At 41.4% G+C, this 18,233-nt stretch overlaps 1 protein-coding gene and 1 pseudogene across 1 annotated transcript in view; one reads left to right on the forward strand and one right to left on the reverse strand.

Moving 5' to 3' along the window:
• VOPP1 (vesicular, overexpressed in cancer, prosurvival protein 1) overlaps positions 1-18,233 on the reverse strand; it is a 174,767-nt gene that overhangs the window by 155,362 nt on the left and 1,172 nt on the right. The gene's annotated exons all lie outside the window — the stretch shown is intronic.
• Positions 1-18,233, forward strand: part of LOC104984276 — a 32,225-nt pseudogene that overhangs the window by 13,196 nt on the left and 796 nt on the right.

The following is an 18,233-nucleotide window of genomic DNA, read 5'->3' on the forward strand; positions in this document are numbered from 1 at the left end:
TGTAATTAATAAAGCAGAAGTAGACGTTTTTCTGGAATTCTCTTGTTTTTTTGATGATCCAGAGGATGCTGGCAATTTGATCTCTGCTTTCCTCTGTCTTTCTAAGTCCATCGTGAACATCTGGAAGCTCACGGTTCACATACTGTTGAAGCCTGGCGTGGAGAACTTTGAGCATTACTTTGCTAGCGTGTGAGATGAGTGCAATTGTGCAGTAGTTTGAACGTTCTTTGGCACTGAACTTCTTTTGGATTGGAATGAAAACTGACCTTTTCCAGTCCTGTGGCCACTGCTGAGTTTTCCAAATTTGCTGGCATATTGAGTGCAGCACTTTCGCAGCATCATCTTTTAGGATCTGAAATAGCTCAATGGAATTCCATCAACTCCACTAGCTTTGTTCATAGTGATGCTTCCTAAGACCCACTTGACTTCATGTTCCAGGATATCTAGCTCCAGATGAGTTATCACACAATCGTGGTTATCTGGGTCATTAAGATCTTTTTTGTATAGTTCTTCTGTGTGTTCCTGCCACCTCTTCTTAATATCTTCTGCATCTGTTGGGTCCATACTGTTCCTATCCTTTATTGTGTCCATCTTTTCATGAAATGTTCCCTTGGTATCTCTAATTTTCTTGAAGAGATCTCTAGTCTTTCCCGTTCTATTGTTTTCCTCTATTTCTTTGCATTGATCACCGAGGAAGGCTTTCTTATCTCTCCTTGCTATTCTTTGGAACTATGCATTCAGATGAGTGTATCTTTCTTTTTCTCCTTTGCCTTTAGCTTCTCTTCTTTTCTCAGCTATTTGTAAGGCCTCCTCAGACAACCATTTTGCCCTTTTGTATTTCTTTTTCTTGGGGATGGTCTTTAATCACTGCCACTTGTACAATGTCCCAAACCTCCATCTATAGGTCTTCAGGCCTATTAGATCTAATCCCTCTATTAGATCTAATCCCTTGAATCTTTGTTACTTCCACTGTATAATCATAAGGGAATTGATTTAAGTCATACCTGAATGGTCTAGTGGTTTTCCCTACTTTCTTCAATTTAAGTCTGAATGTTACAATAACGAGTTCATGATCTGAGCCACAGTCAGCTCTCGGTCTTGTTTTTGCTGACTGTATAAAGCTTCTCCATCTTTCGCTGCAAAGAATATAATCAATCTGATTTAGGTATTGACCATCCAGTGATGTCCATGTGTAGAGTCATCTTTGTGTTGTTGGAAGAGGGTGTTTGCTATGACCAGTGCATTCTCTTGGCAAAACTCTGTTAGCTTTTTCCCTGCTTCATTTTGTAGTCCAAGGCCAAATTTGCCTGTTACTCCAGGTATCTCTTGACTTCCTACTTTTGCATTCCAGTCCCCTGTGATGAAAAGGACATCTTTTTTGGGTGCTAGTTCTAGAAGGTCTTGTAGGTCTTCACAGAACCATTGAACTTCAGCTTCTTCAGGATTACTGGTTGGGGCATAGACTTGGATTACTGTGATATTGATTGGTTTGCCTTGGAAATGAACAGAGATTCTGTCATTTTTGAGATTACACCCAAGTACTGCATTTCGGACTCCTTTGTTAAGGAGGCTATGCATGGCTACTCCATTTCTTCTAAGGGATTCTTGCTGCAGTAGTAGATACAATGTTCATCTGAATTAAATATGCCCATTCCAGTCCATTTTAGCTCACTGATTCCTAAAATATCGATGTTCACTCTTGCTGTCTCCTGCTTGGCCACTTCTAATTTACCTTGATTCATGGATCTAATATTCCAGGTTCCTATGCAATATTGCTCTTTACAGCATCAGACTTTACTTCCATCACCAGTCACATCCACAGCTGGATGTTGTTTTTGCTTTGGCTCCATCTCTTCATTCTGGAGTTATTATTAGGGAAATGTAAATCAAAACCACAATGACATATCACCTCACATATGTTTTAATGGCTGCTATCAAAAACATAAGAGAATAAGTGTTGGCAAGGATGTAGAGCAAAGAGAACACTTGCACACTTTTAATGGAAATATAAACTGGTATAGCCATTATGAAAACAGTATGGAAATTCCTCAACAAATTAAGAATAGAGCTGCCATATGATTCAACAATCCTATATCTGGCTACAAATCCAAAGGAAATAAATCACTATCTTGAAGGGATATCTGAACCCTCATGTTCACTGCAGTAAAATCTGAAATAGCTAAGATAAGGAAACAACCCTAGTGTACATCAATGGAAGAATAAAGAAAAAATATGTACATATATAATATTAATATGTTATACAGTATACGTAACATATTTATATATAATACATATATAGGTGAAATAAAATTTAATATAGTAATTTACATTCTATGTATTTACATATATGTATATTTATTTAAATAAATATATGTGTTAAACAAAGTTAACTTATTTAAATTTATTTATTTAAAATATACAACATTTATGTATAATGGATTATTCAATCTTAAAAAACAATATTTTGTCATTTAACATCTACATGAACCTGGAGGACACTATGCTAAGTGCAATAAGACAACTCACAAACATAAATACTACATAATCTTACTTATATGTGGAATCTAAGAAAGTCAAACTCATAAAAGCAGAGAGTAGAATGGTGGTTGCAAGAGTTGAGAGGATGGGGAAATAAAAAGGTGTTGGTAAGGGTATAAAAGTTCAGTTACACAGGATGCATAAGTTCTGGAGATCTAATATACAGCATGGTGACTGAAACTAATAAAATTGTACTTGAAATTTTCCTAAAAGAGTTGATCTTAAATGTTCTTACCACACACACACAAGGTAACATGAGGTAATAAAGTGTCAATGAACTTGACTGTGGTGATCATTTCACAAATATACACATATCACATCATCATATTATACTCCTTAAATATATATCATTTTAATTTGTCAAGTATACCTCAGTAAAGCCGAAAGAAAAGAGAACAAGAAAATTTGAAAGTATCAAAAAATTTTTTAAATAGTCTTTGACACATAGTAAAAACACAGTAAGTACTAGTTACCACATCTTCACCATCATCACTTATAAATTAGAGAAAGTAAATAATGTTGGAGAGTTTAAAAAATACTCAAATGTAAGAGGTTTCAAAAAGTAATTAACGCCACATGCTAGCAAGTTTTCTATATCTGAGTGTTAATATCTGAATCACTGTGTAGATTTTTGACTTGAAAATGCTGATCCAATACCATCCTCATCCAAGAGTTTCACATTGAGAAATACTGGGCAGGGGGTTGGGGGGAACAAGTCATACTGCTGGTCCAGAACAGAAAAAATACATCTATGTCCTCACAGAGAGCTGTGGAAGTTGGTTTATTTGCATAACATGAAGGATTGCTACAACCCACAATGCAGCCACAAAGACAGAACCCTGTTACTCAGGGTTATCAAGGCAAGAATGCTGATGTGGTTTGCTATTACCTTCTCCAGTGGACCAAATTTACAACTGATGCTTTTGAACTGTGGTGTTTGAGAGTCCCTTGGACAGCAAGGAGATCAAACCAGTCATTCCTAAAGGAAATTAATCCTGAATATTCATTGGAAGGGCTGATGCTGAAGCTGAAGCTCCAATACTTTGGCCACCTGATGCAAAAAGCTGACTCTCTAGAAAAGACCCTGATGCTGGGAAAGATTGAAGGCAGGAGGAGAAGGGGACGACAGAGGATGAGATGGTTGGATGGCTCCAGGAGATGGTCAAGGACAGGGAAGCCTGGCGTGCTGCAGTCCATGGGGTCACAACGAGTCGGACATGATGAGCAACTGAACAACAACAACACTTAGGGTTGAAAGCATTCTAATCAATATAGTCTAATTAAAGGACTCTAATTAGAGGCACACAAGAGAATCCTATTATTTTTTCAAATGTTTACTTTAAACTTTCCCCAGGGAAATAAATGTAAACACATACAAATTATGTGAGTGTTTCATACCTGCTAACTTGTTTCCTTGCACGAAACCTCATGGGAGGTTTCTGCTTTCATCAGTGGATAGGCCCTGCCACCTGTAAATGCTCTGCTAATGCCAATTCCAACCGTATCTGCTCAGTCTCCCAGGAACCACAATGTCTCTGTACAGAGACAGCATGACTGTGCATTGCACTGAAAAACTCCCCACCTCCCACCTTCAGCCACATAGCCACTCATTCTTTCACTCCAGCCCCCTTGTAGCCAATGACCCCACAGAGTAAGGATTTCAGACCATGGCCTAAAACACAGTAGGCTAAAGGGACAATGCCAGACCCTGGCATCACTGGTGAAGCTGACTATCAAAGAAAGAGCTGTTTTAGTGTCCTAAGACCTTTTCAGCAAAGATAGTGCAAACTTGCTAAAAATCAGAGGAGAAAGCAAAGGGAAGGTTAATGTTCAAGCTCAGAGAGGAGCTGGCTTCACTGAAAAGCTTTACACCTCTTTAAGTTTCCTTCTGAAGACTTAACGGTATTAATTACATTTGTGCTCAAAGTATTAATACACAGACAACTTAAGTCAGGTGGATGTTAGGTGTTAAGTAGATAGTAAAAGTTTCCTGTATTCTGGTCCCTTACCTCTTTGAGATGGTGGTTTCAATGAGATCCTGAGCCAGCTACCAAAAATAGAACTAGACACACTGTTGTAGCCTGGTGGAGCAGAGACCAGAACCTGCCCCATGACTCAAGGGTAAGGCAAACTGCACCCTCGTAACTGTCCTAGTAAGCATGCCGAACGGGACATCTTCGGGCTGGACATGCTCGCTGCTCCACTTCACTGCCTACCCCTGCGTCCATCCCCATGGAAACAAAACAAGATATTCCTGATCAACAGCAGAGCCTTAACTTTACTCCCCTTTTACGGTGTGCTAATCAAGCTCCCCAGTATAGCTATTCCCTAATAATCTCATGTAACTTCTGCCAATAAAAGTGCGGGCTGAAAGGCCCATTTTGTCCTCCTGCCATGGAGAGCAGGAGGGCCCCCTGACTCCCCACTTGCCAAATTATATGTGTCTGTCTTTTCATTATGTGCTTGCCCCTGTTTCAGGTCTTTCTCACCCACTTTACTAGACCAACACACAACTGAATTCTGATCGAAAGGGTGGGAGTGAAATAAAATAAAATAAACAAACCTATCTCTACTCTAGGCAGTTTCATGAAATACATCAATAGCAGGTCACGGTGACACTTGGAAAGGGACCAGACAGAGGCCTAATGAAGAGGCTGACCCCTCCAGTCCTATGAGAGAAGCATGACCCTGTCCAGGATGAAGTCTAGAAGAACAGCCACTGCCCACAGAGCTGACCACACAGCAGCCTGACCAGCCATCTCAGTGATGGCCCCTCACACCCTGCTCAGCTGACTGAAGCCCAGGTGTCATGACTGTGGTCACCAGTTCCTTTCCTGCAAGGAAGTGGTAAACGCATCAAGTAACCTGTGGTCTCAATTTCACATACTGTTAAAAATGTAATCTCTAGACCTTCTTATGGGCCCTCTTTCCTGAAACTGACCTTCCTAAGAACACACGCTCTGGTGAAGATGCTGGGCCCGTGGCAGTGCTAGCTCCCCTTTCAGAATCACCCTTCTCCTCTCTACAAAACAAGGCACACCTCCCACTCATTCCTACTTTTACAGGCTCTACTGGTCTAGAACTGAAAACTGTTCAGGTATCTGTCTAAGGCCACTGCACGTACCGGTATCAACTCTCTTAAAGAGAAATTACTCTGACACATGTTAAAATGTTAAGAAAGACTTTATTCAAGACTATGAGCCCAGGGGAGAGTGTGATGGAGCTGAATCCCCAAATCAACAAGGACAAGTAGGGGGTTTATAGCCAAGGAGCAGAGTGAGGGAGTCAGGGGATGGAAAATCACTAGCAAGGGGAGGGGCATTCTTGCTAAGTTGACTTAAGAGAATTCTTGCTGAAGGCAGGGCAAAGTAATTGGATATCAAGGTACCCTTATCCCTTGGGGGATAACTTAGCAAGATTCTTGCTAAATGGGGGTCAGTGCAGACAGATGTGCAAGGCCAAGGAGAGGGCTGGTCAAGAAGACAGCTCAAAAGAACCTCGCTGAAGTCCCATCAAGGAGACTACCCTCGTCAATGCATACTTTACACCTCAGGTGTTCTCAAATATTTCGCTTTTAATTAAATTGAAAAACAGCCTGATCATAGTTTAGTATGAGGCTTGGGCACATTACTCAGAGGAAGTTCAACATGAAACTTCTCCCATTTCTACCAGTGATACATGATCTAAATGAAAAACAAAAACAAAAAAACCCTCATCCACCTCACTCAGAAATGTATTGCCAGTAAATGTTTACTGTTTAATAATGTTTTTCTGTTTAATAATATTCAGTTTGTAATATATTTATATTGTTTCAATCAAATGGATAGTAATAGCTGTAATAATAACTCTTTAATCTTTTAATGATTTATCTGAGGAAATGTTTCAAAAATTAACTCAAGATATATATTTTCGCTATAAAAATGGATACCAGAAAAAGACTATTAAGCATAGATTTCATTAGAATAAAGTTCTGTGGGGGAAGTAGAATGGAAACAGAAGATTAAAGAGAAAAGTATATGATATAATATTTCCAAATGTTGTAAGATGAACTCATTTATTTTTAAAGGAATTATAAGGCACAACCTAGAAATTGAGAATTGTTTTATTCAGCAGATATACTGAGGACGTAAGCCCTGGAGACAGGTTCTCAGGTAGCTAAAAGACTTTCAAAGAGGTAAGGGAGGAGCCAAAATATGTAGTTAAGAGTATTAAAAGATTACCGAAGAAAACCAGGCATCTTGGGACTTCCCTGGTGGCCCAGTGGTTAAGACTCTGTGCTCCCAACGCAGGGGGCCTGAGTTCAACCTCTGATTGGAAAACTAGATCCCACATGCCGCTACTAAAGATCTCACAGGCTGCAACAAAGACACTGCATAAATAAATATTTTTAAAAAAAGAAAACCTGGCATCTCAAGTTAATGAATTTACTACTTTTCTAAGTATGAGAAGATGCAAGTGTCTAGGTTCTTTGAAATCCTTCCTTTGCTATGCATTTTAACTATTTAGGGCCAGTATCCTGTTTTTCTCTATCGTGAATCCCCTTAGGGTGCACAGTCTGGGAGGCAGCAGTAGCTGCTGGCTTAGAGGCCGCAACATCCTTTGTTTACTGATACCGCAGGTGACATTCTTCCTCCACAATAATCTGTATCAAATTGCTACTGGTATTTTTTTTTTTTTTTTTCGGTTGTACTAGGTCCTCAAGGCTGTGCACAGGCTTTCTCTAGTTGTGGTGAGCAGGGGCTACTCTTCTAGTTGTCGTGTGTAGATTTCCCACTGTGGGAGCCTCTCTTGTTGCAGAGCATGGGCTCTAGGTGTTGCAGAAACCACTACTCAAGAAACCAAGCACCACACTCGGAGAGTTAGAGAACTCAGGTTTACTACGCCAGCGGGCCCAGAGGAGTTAACACTCCAAGCTCTGAGCCCTGAACAAAGGTGTTACAGAGTTTTTATAGACAGATTATAGTGGGCAACACTGGCTGTTAATAGGCTGGTTTAAACTAAAGGGTTTCGCATGTGCAGGAACAGCAGTCAGGATGGGGAGGGGGATGCCTGGACCTTTACACAGACAGGCAAGATTAAGCAGGTTTGCAGGGGCCAGGCGATTGCAAAGAGCAGGACAAGGGCGAGTGAGATAAGCTCCTGTTCCTAAGTATTATTAAGTCCCCACTTTCTGAGACTACATGACCTACATGATCCAGACTCCAAGAAGCAAGCTGAGTTACAGAGGCAGAAAGAGCAGGAGGTTATGGAAAAATTTAATTTTTCCTCTTTGTAGGCACACAGGGTTCAGGAGTTATGGCACATGGGCTTCGCTGCACTGCAGCACGTGGGATCTTCCCAGACCAGGTATCGAACCAGTGTCCCTGCACTGGCAGGCAGATTCTTAACCACAGAATCACCAGGGAAGTCCTGGCTACTGGTATTTAAATTTCACTGTATACAATGAGTGCTATTCTAGTTTAATTTTCAATAGCTAACTTTCACAATAGACAAGAGATCAAATCCATTCATCTCATTGAATCCAATTCATTAGTCATTTAAAATCTGTAATAAAAGACTGCATGTCAAGTTAAAAAATATGTGCAGGTGTATATAGTTTCTGAAAGTTCCTTAAGAGAGTATACACACAAAAACTTTGACACTCTCTGAGCTAGAGAAAAATGGTCAGGTGGAAAGTGACCAGAAATTAGTAAAAAAGAACAACAGAAAGAAACCAAGATTCCTGAAAAGAATCCTGAATTGCTTGAAATACATAATGTCAGTAGAGAGCAGCTGAGGTAGCAGAGACTTTAACTAAGGGCAGAGACCCTGCAGCAGTGCAAGAACAATGGGGCTATGGGCCTTGTTTCAAACACCCCGCACCCTTGTCATCCCCGCTTCTCATGCCGGCTTTTTTTCTAACTAAGGAAACAAGGTGGGCTTCCCAGGTGGCACAGTGGTGAATAATCTCCCTGACAGTGCAGGAGATGCAAGAGTCACGGGTTGGATCCCAGGGTCAGGAATATTCCTTGGAGTACGAAATGGCAACCCACTCCAGTATTCTTGCCTGGAAAATTCCATGCACAGAGAAGCCTGGCTTGCTACAGTCCATGGGGCTGCAAAGAGTTGGACACGACTGAGCACACATACACACATGGAAACAAGGTACTACAAGTAGGAACTTTTAGAAACCCTCAGAAACACACTCCCACACTCCCCACCCGCACTTTCTCCAGGAAGCGGTAGTTTGATTCTTTCGAAAAAACTGTCACAAATTACAAAACACCAAGAGACCAAGACAAGCTAAAGAGCCAAAGGGTTTCACTCATCTTTACTTCCCAGTTAAAGTCCAGGTGTGACCTGTGTGGATGCTGCCTTCTGCTCCTCCATCCAGACAGCATAGAAGGGGGAAGAGAACATTTATTTGCACTCTTTCATTGCTTTACCCAGGGCAACAATGAAGAGCCAAAGATGACAATAATCACAATCTTCCTTTCACTTTTTTTGAACAGTTGGGACAATGGAGGATGACATCGTTTTGATGGCATCACCGATTCAATGGACATGAGTTTGAGCAAACTCCAGGAGATGGTGGACGACAGGATGACATGCTGCAGTCCATGGGGTTGCAAAGAGTTGGACACGGCTGAGAGACTGAACAACATCAACGAAAAGGCAAGAAAGCACAATTTTTAAACAAAAACGTATTTTGGGGTCTTCCTTGGTGGCTCAGTAAAGAATCTGCCTGCCAATGCAGGAGATGTGGGTCTAATCCCTGATCCGGGAAGGTTCCAAGTCTCAGAGCAACTAAGCCAGTGCTCCACAACTGTTGAGCCTGTGCCCTAAAGTCTGGGAGCCACAACTACTAAGCCCATATGCTGCAATGATTGAAGCCTATGTGCCCTAGAGCCTGTGATCTGCAACCAGAGAAGCCACCTCAATGACAAATCTGCACACCGCAACTAGAGAGTAGTCCCTACTGACCCAAATTAAAGAAAAGCACATGCAGCAACAAAGACCCAGTACATCCAAAAATAAATAAATAAAAGTACACATTCTTTTAGAAAAGGTATTTTTTGGAACCCTCTCTCCATTTTGGCAGGGAACCTGGGCCAAGAACCTTGCTTAGAAACAAGTGACGATATTCACAACCTGCTGGTCTATCCTGTGCGGAGAGCTAAATTTCAAGTGGTGAATTTTCCCAGACCTTCTCTCTGGGAAAGCTGGGGCACTTCTTTTCTTACAGGTGACTCAACTGAGTTGATGAGAACCTAAGTAATTCACTCAAAAGCCTGCCAGACAATAGACAAAGAGCTGAGATTCCACAACACATCACCATGTTGCCATCTGCTATGCTCTGAATGTTTATGTCCCCTAAAAATCATGTTGAAATCCCAAAGCCAGGGTGGTGGCATTAGGAGGTGGGAACGCTCAGAATGTGATTAGATCACAGTGCAGAGCCCTCATGATTGGGATAGATGCTCTTATAAAAGAGACTCCACAGAGACTGCTTGCTCCTTCTACCAAGTGAAGACACAGACAGAGGTGCCAGCTGTGAACCAGGAAGAGAGTCCTCACCAGAAATGGACCTTGCCAGTGCCCTGACTGACTTGCCAGCCTCCAGAACTTTTGTTGTTTATAAACCACCCAGTAGGTAGTATTCTGTGTATTGTTATAGCAGCTCAAATGGACTAAGAGAACATCTAAACAAGAAACTAACTACTATCACATGTCTTATTTCAAATCTGATTTAGAAGATACTACCTTCTTTATTCTGGTCTGAGGATATTGTGTTCTTCAAGAACTTTGAAGTATGCAGATGTACTTCTTGAAAAAATACGTATATTCATATTCATTGCCTCTCTGTATTCGCTGACTACTTGACTCATTAACCCCAACCAGCAAAGGCCACCGTGTCCAACTCACCAAGCACAGCAGCTTTGCATAAAGCTCTCAATTGCTCTGCAGCATGAGCACAAAATAACTCCCAAATTTAGATATCTTGCTGGAGTTCTAGACTTTCATTTGTTGTCTCTTTCCTCACCAAGGAAACACTTCAACACTGCATATTTAAAGCTAAATTGTGACTTTTTAAAATTAAGGACATCAGTATTCTCCAAGTCAAAATCTCAATCTACTTCAACCCAGATAAGAGTCTCCATGTTTGACTTGGCTCAGTTTAATATTTTTAATACTCCATTGGAAAAGCTGAAAATGGTATGATAATGAAATCTGTATATGGCACAAAATCATAAAGGACACCTGATTTTAAAAAACAGTATTTAAACAGACTTAAGAAGATGAGATGAAGGAAGTAACATAAAATATAATTAGAATGAATATATAGTCCTCAATTCAGGTTTTAAATATTATACTAAACGCTCTACAACTATTATGAGGATTTGTGGGTTACCACCAGTTGATGTTAAAAAGATTTAAGTGTCACTGCAAAGTCAAGGTGAACCTCCTGGATTATTTTATCTGCATAACGAAAAGGTCTAAACAAGGGCTGTGACAGTGCCAGCGAGGGCACACCTACAGAACAGGGTGTTCTTATTGTTCAAACAAGTCCCAGTGGGGAAGAGATGGGAGTCAAGCCAAAGGCCGCATGACAAAATGCACACAACACTGAACTCACTCCTTCTAGAAAGTGCACCAACACCCCAGCTCACTTAACAAGAGCAGCTCCATAGGCAACCTCCCATGCCAGGATCACAGGCAAGTAAGTACAACACCAGTAACACACAGATGGGCGGCCAAGTGACCTTGCAGATCTTGACACAGATCTTACAAAGATACACCAAGCCTATGGAAGAGACAAAAAAGTCTGGAAGCTACCTGTTAATAATGACCCTGATGCTGCTAAGTCGTTTCAATCATGTCCGACTCTGTGCGACCCCACAAATGCTCAAAACAGAATGATATTAATAATAAAAAAAAGACCAAGAGAAGCTGGAGATGGCCCTCCTGCCCCCACCTGGAGATGGTGGGATTGATTACTCAAGCAAGTAATTCTGGAAAAACAGAAAAAATTCTTAATATGATCATGCCACTAACTTCCAAAGTCAAGTGAGGACTATGCTATTATGCATCACAGACTTTTACCAGAAAAATAATTCCTCCCCTCACCCATTGATTCAATTCTAAAAATGAGTACTTAGAATAAAATTAACTTATTTTATAATCTGGGCTTTGCTTTTTCCAAATAAAGCTAAATCAAACTTTTTCCCAATATGAAACTTTGAACTCTGTTTTATTCACTCTTGAGTGGTCTTTTTCTCATTTTAGTTCAGTCACTCACTTCAGTGTCCACCTCTTTGAGACCCCATGGAGCTGCAGCTTCCCTGTCCATCACCAACTTCCATCACCAAGATCCAGAGCTTGCTCAAACTCACATCCATTGAGTCGGTGATGCCATCCAACCATCTCATCCTCTGTCGTCCTGTTTTCCTCCTGCCCTCAATCTTTCCCAGCATCAGGGTCTTTTCCAGTGAGTCACTCTTCGCATCTGGTGGCCAAAGTATTGGAGCTTCAGCTTCATCATCAGTTCTTCCAATGAATATTCAGGTCTAATTTCCTTTAAATTCACTGGCTGGATCTCCTTGCAGTCCAAGGGACTCTCAAGAATCTTCTCCAACACCACAGATCAAAAGCATCAATTCTTCGGCACTCTACTTTCTTTATGGTCCAACTCTCACATCCATACACGACTACTGGAAAAACTGTAGCTTTGACTAGATGGACTTTTGTCAGCAAAGTAATGTCTCTGCTTTTTAATATGCTGTCTAGGTTGGTCATAGCTTTTCTTCCAAGGAGCAAGCACCTTTTAATTTCAGGGCTGCAGTCACCATCTGCAGTGATTTTGGAGCCCAAGAAAATAGTCTCTCACTGTTTCCACTGTTTCCCCATCTAATTGCTATGAAGTGATGGGACCGAATGCAATGATCTTCATTTTTTTAATGTTGAGCTTTAATGCAGCTTTTTCACTTTCCTCTTGCACTTTCATCAAGAAGCTCTTTAGTTCTTCTTCACTTTCTGCCATAGGGGTGGTGTCATCTGCATATCTGAGGTTATTGATATTTCTCACGGCAATCTTGCACATCCAGCCCAGCATTGGACATAATGTACTCTGCATAGATGTTAAATAAGCAAGGTGACAATATAGTCTTGACATACTCCTTTCCCAGTTTGGAATCATTCCATTGTTCCATGTCTGGTTCTAAAAGTTGCTTCTTGACCTGCATACAGATTTCTCAGGAGGCACATTAGGTGGTCTGGTATTCCTATCTCTTGAAGAATTTTCCACAGTTCACTATGATCCACACAGTCAAAGCCTTTGCTGCTGCTGCTGCTGCTGATGCTGCTGCTAAGTCATTTCAGTCGTGTCTGACTCTGTGCAACCCCATAGACTGCAGCCCACCAGGCTCCCCCGTCCCTGGGATTCTCCAGGCAAGAACCCTGGAGTGGGTTGCCATTTCCTTCTCCAATGCATGAAAGTGAAAAGTGAAAGTGAAGTCACTCAGTTGTGTCCAATTCTTGGAGACCCCATGGACTGCAGCCTACCAGGCTCCTCCGTCCACGGGATTTTCCAGGCAAGAGTACTGGAGTGGGGTGCCATCACAAAGGCTTTAGTGTAGTCAACAAAGCAGAAGTAGACATTTTTCTGGAACTCTCTTGCTTTTTCGATGATCCAACAGATGTTGGCAATTTGATCTCTCGTTCCTCTGCCTTTTCTATATCCAGCTTGAACATCTGGAATTTCTTGGTTCACATACTGTTGAAGGCTAGCTTGGAGAATTTTCAGCATTACTTTGCTAGCATGTGAGAAGAATGCAATTGTGCAGTAGTTTGAACATTCTTTAGGATTTTCTTTAGCCTTTCTTTGGGATTGGAATGAAAACTGACCTTTTCCAGTCCTGTGGCCACTGATGGTTTCCAAATTTGCCGGCATATTGAATGCAGCATTTTCACAGCATCATCTTTTAGGATCTGAAATAGCTCAGCTAGAATTCCGTCACCTCCACTAGCTTTGTTCATAGTGATGTTTCCTAAGACCCACTTGACTTCACACTCCAGAATGTCTGGCTCTAGGTAAGTGATCACACCATCGTTGTTATCTGGGTCATTAAGATCTTTTTTTGTATAGTTCTGTGTATTCTTGACACCTCTTCTTAATATCTTCTGCATCTGTTGGGTCCATACTGTTCCTATCCTTTATTGTGCCTATCTTCTCATGAAATGTTCCCTTGGTATCTCTAATTTTCTTGAAGAGGTCTCTAGTCTTTCCCATTTTATTGTTTTCCTCTATTTCTTTGCATTGATCACTGAGGACGGCTTTCTTATCTCTCCTGATATTCTTTGGAACTTTGCATTCAGATGGATATATCTTTTCTTTTCTCCTTTGCCTTTCCCTTTCACTTTTCTTCTTTTTTCAGCTATCTGTAAGGTCTCCTCAGACAACCATTTTGCCTTTTTGCATTTCTTCTTCTTGGGGATGGTTTTGATTGCTGCCTCCCATACAACATTATGAACCTCCGTCCATAGTTCTTCAGGCACTCTGTCTATCAGATCTAATCCCTTGAATCTATTTGTCACTTCCACTGTATAATCATAAGGGATTTGATTTAGGTCATACCTGAATGGTATAGTGGTTTTCCCTACTTTCTTCAATTTAAGTCTGAATTTTGCGATAAAGAGTTCATGATCTGAGCCACAGGCAGCTCCTGGTCTTGCTTTTGCTGACTGTATAGAGCTTCTTCATCTTTGGCTGAAAAGAATATAATCAATCTGATTTCAATACTGACCATCTGGTGATGTCCATGTGTAGAGTCGTCTCTTGTGTTGTTGGAAGAGGGTGTTTGCTATGACCAGTGCATTCTCTTGGCAAAATTCTGTTAGCCTTTGCCCTTTTTCATTTTGTATTCCAAGGCCAAACTTCACTTTGTACTCCAAGGTCTTTTTCTAGGACCAGTTTTTCAGTGATAATTTCCTAAGCACTGTCCATCCAGTTTGGCAGTTTTCAAAGGGTAGCTGTGAGGATGATGCGATGATTCAAAACCATGTCTTGTGAGAAATGACATAAGGAAATGAAACCTAGAGAAGAACACATGGAGACCAACACAGCTGTGTTCAATTGAAGGGCTGTCATTGTGATTATATTTCTTCTGAAAAGCACAAGGATATAGAACTAGGACCAGGTAGAAACAATGCAGACATTTCTACTCAATACAACAGAAAACTTTAACAACTAAAATTATCCAAAATTTTGATACATTGCTTTAGAGATAGTGAGTTTCCATCTCTACAGGTGTTCACATAATGATTAGCTCTTTGTGTGATTAGCACACAAAGACCCTTCAGAGTCATAGCTAATACATTACCTTCCCTTCTCCTACTGAAGTTGTATTCAGCTCCCTCCTCTAGGGTCATTACCCATGGTTCTTTTCACTTGTTCAAATATTTATGGAATCCCTGCTGTATGCCAGGCACTGTTCCAGGAGTTTGGGATATTTCAGTTAACACAAGTGAATCAAAACCTTTGCCTTTATAATGTGTAGATTGTGGGAAGTAAATTCCATCATATTTTGAAGTGAATAAATACATAGAAAAGAAGAAATTGTTTAGGTTAGAGCCAGTGTGCTGGGAAGAGATTTAGGTTGGAATTTTATATAGAGTGATCAAGGTAGGCCTCATCAAGAGGGTGACCATCTGAGAGACCTCATTGAGAGGATAAATGTAGGTTCTAAGAGAATGACTTGCCAGCCCATGGCTAAATAATCCAGTGGCCACTAGCTTAATCTATGTACTTCTAGAGTCACTGCCATCCAGCTGGTCTTCACAGGTTTGCACAAGTCAAAGAATGCAAGGTTAATTAGGGCCCCAGAGTCTGCGCCCAGAGCCCCAGGTCTTCTTCTTACACCAGGAGCCAGTTCCCGCAGTTCCAAGTGGAGTCCTTCCCACCAGGTTCATTTACCACTGCCACCTCTCATCCTCATCACCTAGCCTCCAGAGAGCTTCCAGAGATAACAAACTCCCTACAGTCTTCTCTTTCATTCAAACTGCATGTTGCTCAGGGACAGCTGCACTGGTTTATTTCAGAAAATTGGCATCCAGGGGCTGCCACATTCATTGCAATTCCAGGGTACAAAAAACAGATGGCATGAGACAAAAAACACTCTTAAACATGAGTTGGTTCTAATTTCAAGACTCCTGGGTGTCAAAATACAATGGACTTGGAAAAATACTCAGTAATCCTGTTAATTTCCCTGGTTTCAAGAGACAATGTTCCCTTTCCAACTGTCTCTAAGAGAAGACCACTCCTTTTTCTAGCCCAAGAAGGGATGTTCTTTGGCCAGAATAACTTGAAACACATGGCGGCCTCACTTAAAGGTTTCCGGCTTTTGGTCCAGGGGAGGATCAGAAAGATACTGATGCCAGTCTCTTAAATAAAATAACATAGTACAGAGTTTCTTCCCTTGTGAATGGATGCCTACAGTCCCCAGCCCTGGCACGGGGGTTATTTTATACTGAATAATATACTACACATTTCTGGGCTCATTTTAGAAAGGACAGAACCCAGAACAAATACTACTCAGTATCTAACAAAGTGTCAACAACCAGACCTCTAGAAAGAGATTGCAGGGATATCCAGAAAACCACACAGCCTGACAAAAGCCCATATGCACATATGCTCAGCACCTAATGACTCCCCAGGTTCTACTAAGGCATAATTAGCTTTGAAACTGCTTTTCTTTTTCAGTTTCTAAGGTGCTGCTGCAGCCCAGTGAAGGCCACTGGGAATTAATTCACCAGAGTTACTAGGGGACAGCTCACACCATCACTCTTCCTGCAGGCATTGTTAGCAGGGCCTTCCAGAAACCAGAGAACAGAAGAAAAACACAGAAGTTTAGAATTTCATGACCCTCAAAGAGCTTTGGGATTCCCCTATTCTGTGGCCTCCCCCACGGCCTATGTGCCTGGGATCTACAAGGCTGGCATAGAGTGGGGAGGAGAAAAGATGTAACAAGGGTCCTCACTGGCTTCCCATGCAGTTCACAGGCAAGTCCAAGTTGACGGAAAGAAAAGGTCACTTGAGTAATGAGCTCCCTGAAGTCTCCCCGGGGAAGGGATAATGCCACCCCCAGCCTGTTTCTACCAACAGCTGTGCCTGGGATTTCAGGTGAGCACATACTGGGGCTTCCAGGACAGTCCTGCTGCCACCTAAGTGTGCAGACATGACTGCTGACAGTCCCCACCTTCACTCTCCAGTGTCATAGCTTGGATGCTAAATTATATGGTCCCCGAAGGAAATGTAACTGAGTTCCAATGGGAATTTTGTTGGCTTACCCATTTCATGAGACAATACCTCTCCAAGTCCATCACTGGCCTCAGGACAGACCTGTACAAATTCTCTGCACGTCTCTGTGTCCATCAGTGGGAGAGGCAGCAACACAGCACTGGGTGGTCAGGCCACTGCTAGTGCTGACATCTCAAGCCCTCATATGTCACAGCAATGAGACTGTGGACAAGCTCTCTATCATCTCCCATTTGAAACAAAAAAGGGAATTAAAGTAATTGCTAAGAAGATTAACGAGTTAATATTTGTTAAATGCTTAGAACAATCCCTGACACAGGGTAGGCACTCTGTGTTTGCTAATTAAAAAACAAACATCCAGTCTAGCTCTCTAACAGGTAAGTGAATTTCTATTTAAGGAAGTGAAGCAGCTGGAGGAAATCCCTTCTTAAACAGCTTAAACAGCTTTTAGATACACTCCCTGCTCAAGGACTTCTCTCAAACACACTTCCCCACCCTCGCCCCAAGCAACCCAGAGTGACTCTGGCTTGGAAGAGGATCCCAGAGGGCAAAAAGGCCGCCAGGTGGTTTATGGTCAACTACACTACAACCGCAATGAAACCAGTGCAAGCAGAACAAAGAAACAAAGAGGAAAATCCCAGGTTGCAGCTGGCTGTCAGGCTTCCCAACATCTCCCTTAATTGTCTTATACCCTCAAATTGAAAACAGCTCTTTGCTTCCACATACTCAGCAACAGAAATCGCACATTTAAGTATGTGATTCAGGACTTCAAAAACATCAAAAATGTCCTGATAACCAATATTAAATGAAATTCAAAGCAACACACTAAAGATGAAAACATCTCAGATACATAACTCATGCGTTAAGATTCCATGTGATAAATTAGAAAGAAATCTCCTTAATGCCACAGAGAGACACCCCTCTACCACAAACAAAATAGCTGCTTGGGACAATCATGTAAAAATGGGTTACACTGCATGATCCCATGAAAACAAAAATTACCAACCATCTAGATAATCGACTTTGTGAAAGCATCAATTCAGTTATTTAAATTTTAGTGTAAATTATTTCACCAAGTGCTGATTTTTAAGTTGGGGGGGGGGGTATTGCACGTGTAAGTACAGATGCATGCCTTTTTATGTGAACAGTGGTGTCAGATTCACTTCTCCATTATCTGTCTGGTGATCACAGAAAGGATGTTATTCCTAAGGTCATAAAATTCTGATTAACCGAAGACAACTCAAGTGGAGGGCACGCCACGAAAATTTTAACCACTTAGCCAGGGGACACAGGAACAAAAACAGGAAGTCTTGCTACGGTGGCGCCTGGCATAAGAAACTTTTCCATTAACCTTTCTTGCAGGAGAGCTAAGGCTCTCCCTCCCAACATTTTATAACTTGTA

This window comes from Bison bison, unplaced genomic scaffold (genome assembly GCF_000754665.1).
Source record: "Bison bison bison isolate TAMUID 2011002044 unplaced genomic scaffold, Bison_UMD1.0 scf7180017863959, whole genome shotgun sequence".
Lineage (NCBI taxonomy): Eukaryota > Metazoa > Chordata > Mammalia > Artiodactyla > Bovidae > Bison > Bison bison.